This window comes from Hippocampus comes, unplaced genomic scaffold (genome assembly GCF_001891065.2).
Source record: "Hippocampus comes isolate QL1 unplaced genomic scaffold, H_comes_QL1_v1.1 scaffold124, whole genome shotgun sequence".
Lineage (NCBI taxonomy): Eukaryota > Metazoa > Chordata > Actinopteri > Syngnathiformes > Syngnathidae > Hippocampus > Hippocampus comes.
In genome coordinates, this window is record NW_017805075.1 from 71,277 (window position 1) to 79,292 (window position 8,016).

The window sequence follows — 8,016 nt, forward strand, 5'->3', positions numbered from 1 at the left end:
AACAAGATCTTCCAGCTAAGCAGAAAAAGGTGGGAGAAGTTGATGAAACAGACCCAGAAGTGCGAAAGGGATATACACATACTGTGCAGTCAAAAGAAGTAAGCCCATTGCTGGAACGTGTGAAGAAATTCTCTGATTGGTCAAGAGCAGTAAAGGCCATTGCAAGATTGAAAAGGTTCATCAAAGAGTTTAAAGGCATCCTGCAAAGAACGAACAAAGTCACAGATCTCGAAGAGAGGAAAGATACAGAGATGTTCAAAATCAAACTGGCAAAAGTGATTGAAACATTGGAAAGCTCAGACGGAAAGGTTAGACTGAAAACGAGTGAGACTTCCTTTGACAAGGGAAAAACCACTGACAAGATTGATACAAATAGATAGACCGATACACAAAGTAGTGACGTTACTTGAGACTGACGCTCAAACAAAATCGACTCTGGACACTTCATAGAAAGGGCTTAGCAGAAAATGGCGGGAGAAGTTGTTGAAACGGACCCACAAGTGCGAAAAGGATATACACCAGCCTTCCTCAACTGGCGGACTGCGATCCACGACCGGACCGCCGACCTCCTCTGTCCGGATGAGTGATTTTGGTGGGAGTGTAAGTGTCATCAGAATAGTTGGAAACTAATAATTTTGTTTCTACTTTAAGGGCAAAGAGGACATTTTTTGTTTGTTTTATGTACATTGTGTATTCGCGTTGTGAAATATGTATTTTGTGCATAAATTAAGTTTCGTTATTTCAATGTTATCGATATTATCGCTATTATCGCGAGACTTGCGCTGTGGTAAGGTGATTCCTGCCCTGTCACGGACAGACACTCGAACGCAAGACATAGGAAGAGCAGCAGCAATTAGGACTGTTCGCTATCTGTTCAAGGTATTTGTGATTTATTTGGTTGTGTATGTAATTAAATGTAAGACACGATTGTAATCGTTATATTTTGTCCTGTAGATATCAAAAGTGTATTTTTTGTTGCCCAAGACCTCCGAAGTGGCAGGCGGCAATGAGGTTAGCGTTAGCCCACATTTTGTATTAGCCTCGTGTATTATTTCTCTGTTGTATATTGTTGAAAGTATTTTATTTTGCCAACAGTTTTCACGGTGTTGGTGTACCAAGACAACCCCAAAGACACTATTAAACACCCGTCATTTGGAAACCGTGCCCTGGTTTTGTTACTTTGGAGCTACACTACTCTAAACAAAAAATCCACGTGCATGGGACCGGACCTTGGTCTTATTAAAAATAAATAAAAAGTGGACCGACAGCATTTCTAGTTGAGGACCACTGATATACACTGTGCAGTCAAAAGAAGTCAACCCATTGCTGGAACGTGTGAAGAAATTCTCTGATTGGTCAAGAGCAGTAAAAGCTATTGCAAGATTGAAAAGGTTCATCAGAGTTTAAAGGTACTCTGCAAAGAACGAACAAAGTCATCACTGTGCAGTCAAAAGAAGTCAACCCATTGCTGGAACGTGTGAAGAAATTCTCTGATTGGTCAAGAGCAGTGAAAGCTATTGCAAGATTGAAAAGGTTCATCAGAGTTTAAAGGTACTCTGCAAAGAACGAACAAAGTCATAGATCTCGAAGAGAGGAAAGCTACAGAGATGTTCATAATCAAACTGGTGCAAAACGAAGCTTTCGCAGAAGAGATCAAGAAAATCAGATCCAACAAGGTAAATTCCCTGCACAAGCACAATAGACTAAAGCAGTGGTTCTCAATTATTTTCTGTCATGCCCCCCCAAGAAGAAGAAAACATCTTGCGCCCCCCCTCGTGACTATAAATACCTGTAGTATTATTTGTCTATAAAATTGTTGTAAGTACACCTCTGCATAACACTGTATCACTGTACGTATAAGAGAATAAAAAAAGAAATATGGACCAACTTACAACAAAGAATAGCTTTATTAACTGTAACAGAAAAGAGTTAAAGTGCATCTGAAATTCAAAAGTAAAATTAATTCCTTAATTTAACTATAAATATTTTTTGACTGACCATGTCAAACCATACGACACTGAAAAATAAAATTACATAAAATCAATAACTAATAATGCATTCAAACTAATCACCAACATTATCTCAGGAGCACAGTATTAAAACAACTTTAACCAGCTAAAAAAATATATATAAAATAATTTGTGCTGATTTTTTTTTTTTTTTTATCAAAGATGATGTCTGGATTAATAGCTACAAGTAGCAGTCACAAAACGGGATGATTGTTGGCAATATTCGGCACGTTTTATCTGAAAAAAAAAATTATCAACGAGATAGGGGTGTAATGTCTTTAAGTGATGCCTTAATTCATTTGGCTTCATGCTGTCCGATGTCTTTCCTCCCACTATAGTCACAGTGAAGCCAAGCCCTACATACACTTCGTCATATTTACTCATCTTCGCTTTCGGTAGACCTCTTTTCTCCATCTCTCTCTCCGTCTGTCGACTTCGTGTCTACACTTCATACTCATACTCTGCCGTGTGCAAAGCGCGCATGCTCAGTGCGAACAAAACACCGAGCGAATGCTCCCTGCGCACTCTGCCAAGGTGAGCGCCACTGCCCCCTAATGTAGTCGAGGTGCAATTGCACTTTATTTTCGGACAGTTAAAAAAAAATCAAAATAAAAAAGCATGTTCCCCGAGGCCAAACGCGCCCCCCTGGGGGGGGGGGGGCACTATTTGAGAACCACTGGACTTAAGCAGCTGAATGCTTTCCTGGACAAGGCAAAAGTTCTCAGAGTGGGAGGTAGATTATCTCAGTCAGCCTTACACCATGATGTCAAGCGCCCAGCAATACTTCCCAAGAAATCGCATGTGTCATCTCGACTCGTTAAACACCACCATGTGCGTGTTCATCACCAAGGAAGAGGTATGACCATGAACGAATTACGGGCAAACGGTATATGGATTCTAGGATGTGTAAATGTTGTTTCTTCACATTTTTATCACTGTGTGAAGTGTCGAAGATACAGAAAAACGGCAAACGTCCAGCAAATGGCAGATTTCCCGGAAGAAAGGACAGAAACAGCCGCTCCTTTCACATATAGTGGAGTCGATTGCTTCGGTCCATTTATTGTAAAGGAAGGACGAAAAGAAGCCAAACAATACCGACTATTGTCCACCTGTTTGTGTTCACGAATGGTGCACATAGAAGCACTTGATGACTTAACAACAGATTCATTCATGAACGCTCTGCGAACTCTGATCGCCATAAGAGGTCCAGTTTGACAACTAAGATGCGACCAAGGATGGAAATTTATGGGCGCTAGAAGAGAGTTCTTGGATTTGATGAAAGACTTGGATAACGAACCACAAAGAGCTGTCGGTTGTGAATTTGTGATGAATGTTCCATCTGCAAGCCATATGGGAGGCATTTGGGAACGCCAAATTCGAACAGTACGAAGCATATTGGCAAAAGTGATTGAAACATTGGAAAGCTCAGACGGAAAGGTTAGACTGAAAACTAGTGAGACTTCCTTTGACAAGAAGAAACCACTAACAAGATTGATACAAATAGACCTATACACAAAGTAGTGACGTTACTTGAGACTGATGCTCAAACAAAATCGACTCTGGACACTTCATAGAAAATCACATAAACAATGAGTGATTTTGGCGCAGTGTTTCTCAAATAGTGGGGCGCGAGGTTCCGTCGAGGGGGCGCGTTTGACCTCGGGAACATACTTTTTTATTTATTTATTTTTTTGGTACTGTCCGAGAATAAAGTGCAGTGGCACCTCCACTACATTAGGGGGCAGTGGCGCTCTCATTGACAGTTTGCGCAGGGAGCATTCAAAGGGAGGAACTATGACGAGACGTATGTAGAGCTTGCCCTCACTGTGACTACGGTGGCAGACGAGGAAAGATTGGTGTGCTTGCTGTGTTTAAAAATGTTGGTAGCGGACAGTATGAAGCCAAATAAATTAAGGCGTCACTTAAAGACATTACACGCTGATAAGCCGCTTGAGTTTTTTTCGGTGAAAACGTGCCGAATATTGCCAACAATCATCCCGCTTTGTGACTGCTACTTCAGTAAACTAAAATATACAAGTCCCAGCTACACATTGAGCAGGAGCCGAGAGTTGCTGTGTCTTGCTTCAAATCTCGCTTCGAAAAGCTGTGCATTGCAAAACGTGCTCATTGCAGACATCATCTTTGATTAAAAAAAAAAAAAAAATCAGCACAAATTATTTTATATATTTTTGTTTTGCAACGTTTTTTTTTTTAATATTGTGCTCCCGATTTCATGTTGATCAGTGTGAATGCATTATTATTTATTGATTTGATGTAATTTGTTTTTCAGTATTGTATGGTTTGACATGGTCAGTCAAAAAAATGTTTACAGTTTAATTAAGGATTTAATTTTATTTTTGAATTTCGGGTGCACTGAAACGCAAACATTTCCCTTGTCTAAATGTACTGTATATGATTTTAGATAAGTACACTGTGATTGCTCATGTTGAGAATGTGGATTATTTTCAGAGGACTGAGAACCAGGCAGAGCTCATAATGGCTCAAGAGATGATCAACGTTCTACAGGAAGAAGTCAACCTATTGATGAATGAAAACATAGACGTTGGCAAATGCCAAGAACTTCAAAATCAGGCATGAGTAACAGTTGTTAAATCCTGCTTGTTTAATGTTAGGCAGCTGGCTAAAGCAAAGTCTCTCCTTTCTCAAGAGCACGTTGAAACACTATTTCTTGCCTTCATCACATCTCGACTAGGTTACTGTAATGCGTTTTACTTTGGAATTAGGCAATCCTCCATTAAGCATCTCCAGTTGCTGCTGCTCACCTCTTCACTGGTACTGGTAAGAGGGGGCACATAACTCCTACACTGGCATCACTTCACAATTTAAAGTTCTTTTTAAAATCCTGTTATTCATTTTCAAATCTTGAATTGGCCTCGCCCCACCTTACCTCTATGAGCCCCTGCATACCTGCCCGGTACCTCAGATCTGCGGACCAGACACTCTTAGAGGTACAGAGAAGTAAGCAGAGGCTCAGAGGGGAGCGAGCCTTTTTTGTTGCTGGTCCCTCTCTTCGGAATGACACTCCACTAAACATTCAGCAAGCCCCCCCCTGCCGATTTTTAGAACTCGTCTAAAAACACATTTTTATTCTTTGGCTTTTGACTCAGCATGCGACTTTATTTTTGATTTGACTGTTTTTGTGATTTCTACTGTCTTCGTTATTATTTTGTTTTATTGTTAGTTGTATTAATTATTTTTGCTCCATGTACATCACTTTGTATACAGCGGTGGTTGTTTTCAAGTGCTTTATGAATACAGCTGAGTATTTTCTCTATTATGGATCTATGGTTTTGGTTCGAAATATATTTTCGCTCCTGACCACTATTTTACACTGATATTTTTGTGTATACAGTCATAGTCATTCCAACTAATCCAAATTCTCATATCACAGATTCAGAGGCTGTCTGAGGAGCTTGAGTGTGCGGTCACAGAGCGAGGCAACATCCAGTTTGAGATGGAGAAGCTGGTATGTCTCGTGACATCTCTCCGTGAAGAGCGAGATCAGCTGCACGGCCAACTTCAGGCAGTGGGACAGGAGACGAACCAGTACAGAGCACAACTGGAGGTCACCACAGGAACACATCAGCTTGAAGTTTACCTTTGTGATCAAAAGTTTACATATCCTTGTAAAGAACCTAATGTCATGGGTCTCCTGAGTTTTTGATAGTTTAACTGTAACGGATACTTCTTAATCACCCCAAAAAAAACACGCGTTCATGATTTTTTGGGGTTCTTTACGATGGATTAACAGAAAAGTAACCACATCTGCTCGTTCAAAAATATACATACAGCAATGGTAATATTTGCTGACATATCAGTTGGCCATTTTCACTTCAATGCTTTTGGTAGCCATCCACAAGTTTCTGGCAAGCTTTGTGGTTAAATCTTTGACCACTCTTAGCAGAATTGGTACAGTTCAGTTACATTTGTTGGCTTTCTGACAAGGACTTGTTTCTTCAGCATTGTCCATTCTCAATGGGGTTTAAGTCTGGGCTTTGGGAAATCCATTCTAAACTCTTAATTCTAGCCTGATTTAGCTATTCCATAACCACTTTTGATGTGTGTTTGGGGTTGTTGTCCTGTCCTGAAACACACCACTACGCCCCACACCCAATTGTCTGGCTGATGATTTTAGGTTAGCGTATTTTGAAGAAGGTAATCCTCCTTTATTATTATTCTATTTAGTATTTTTAAAGCACCAGTTCCAGTGGCAGCAAAACAGCACCACAGCATAATAACTAAAACTACCGTGCTTCGCATTAGGCATCGTGTTCCTGGGCTTAAAGGCCTCACCGATTCCTCCCCAAACATATTGCTAGGCATTGTGGTTAAAAAGCTCAATTTTTGGTTCGTCTGACCACAGAAGCTTCTCCAGAAATTCTTTTCTTTGTCTATGTGATCAATAGCAAACTTCAGTCGAGCCTTAAGGTGCCGCTTTTGGAGGGAGGGCTTTCTTGCACAGCAGCCTCTCTGTCCATGGCGATGCAAAACACTCTTGACTGAAGAAACTGACACCTGTGTTCCAGCAGCTTCTAATTCTTGGCAGATCTGCTTTTTGGTGGTTCTCGGTTGACTCTTCAACCTCTGGACCAGTTTTTTCGCAGCAGCAGGTGATAGGTTGCATTTTCTACCTGATCGTGGCAATGACAAAACAGTGTAATAATACAATACATGTTGATTTAATAATGCACTTTATACTTACAAACAGTTGTTTGCACTGTTGCTCTTGGAACCTGCAGCTGCTTGGAAATTGCTCCAAGTGACATGACACAGCTTTCGAAGTCCAAAGTGTTTAAAAGCTTCAATTGGAGTGTGTGAGGTAATCCTGAATGATCGGGTTCTATACTATACTATACTATACTATACTATACTATACTATACTATCACCCCCCTCATACATTTCAAGGAGTGACGTTGAAACCAACCTCAGACTCTTGCAGTTGGCTCTTCAGGGTTTTGATGGCATTCTTTAACTTGGACCCGACTTGCCTCAAGTTGTTCTTTTGACCAAATTTCACTGCTGCCGCTTTTGGAGGGAGGGCTTTCTTCTTGCACGGCAGCCTCTCTGTCCATGGCGATGTAAAACACTCTTGACTGAGGAAACTGACACCTATGTTCCAGCAGCTTCTAATTCTTGGCAGATCTGCTTTTTGGTGGTTCTCGGTTGACTCTTCAACCTCTGGACCATTTTTTTCGCAGCAGTAGGTGATAGTTTGCATTTTCTACCTGATTGTGGCAATGACAAAACAGTGTAATAATACATGTTGATTTAATCATGCACATTATACTTAGAAACAGTTGTTTGCACTGTTGCTCTTGAGACCTGCAGCTGCTTGGAAATTGCTCCAAGTTGACATGACACAGTTTTCGAAGTCCATAGTGTTTAAGAGCTTCAATTGGAGTGTGTGAGAGGTAATCCTGAATGATCGGGTTCTATACTATACTATACTATATTATACTATACTATACTATCACCCCCCCCCACCCTCATACATTTCAAGGAGTGACGTTGAAACCAACCTCAGACTCTTGCCGTTGGCTCTTCAGGGTTTTGATGGCATTCTTCAACTTGGACCCGACTTTCCTCAAGTTGTTCTTCTGACCAAATTTCACTGCTGCCGCTTTTAGAGGGAGGGCTTTCTTCTTGCACGGCAGCCTCTCTGTCCATGGCGATGCAAAACGCTCTTGACTGAGGAAACTGACACCTGTGTTCCAGCAGCTTCTAATTCTTGGCAGATCTGCTTTTTGGTGGTTCTCGGTTGACTCTTCAACCTCTGGACCAGTTTTTTCGCAGCAGCAGGTGATAGGTTGCATTTTCTACCTGATCGTGGCAATGACAAAACAGTGTAATAATACAATCCATGTTGATTTAATAATGCACTTTATACTTACAAACAGTTGTTTGCGCTGTTGCTCTTGGGACCTGCAGCTGCTTGGAAATTGCCCCAAGTGACATGACACAGCTTTCGAAGTCCAAAGTGTTTAA

At 40.9% G+C, this 8,016-nt stretch overlaps 1 long non-coding RNA gene across 1 annotated transcript; it reads left to right on the forward strand.

Moving 5' to 3' along the window:
* The first annotated feature begins 624 nt into the window (after nt 1–624).
* LOC109513043 (uncharacterized) lies at nt 625–1,163 on the forward strand. The gene is made up of 2 exons (XR_002167644.1): nt 625–1,011; nt 1,096–1,163. It is a non-coding gene; the product is annotated as an uncharacterized LOC109513043 (long non-coding RNA).
* Nucleotides 1,164–8,016: the final 6,853 nt, after the last annotated feature.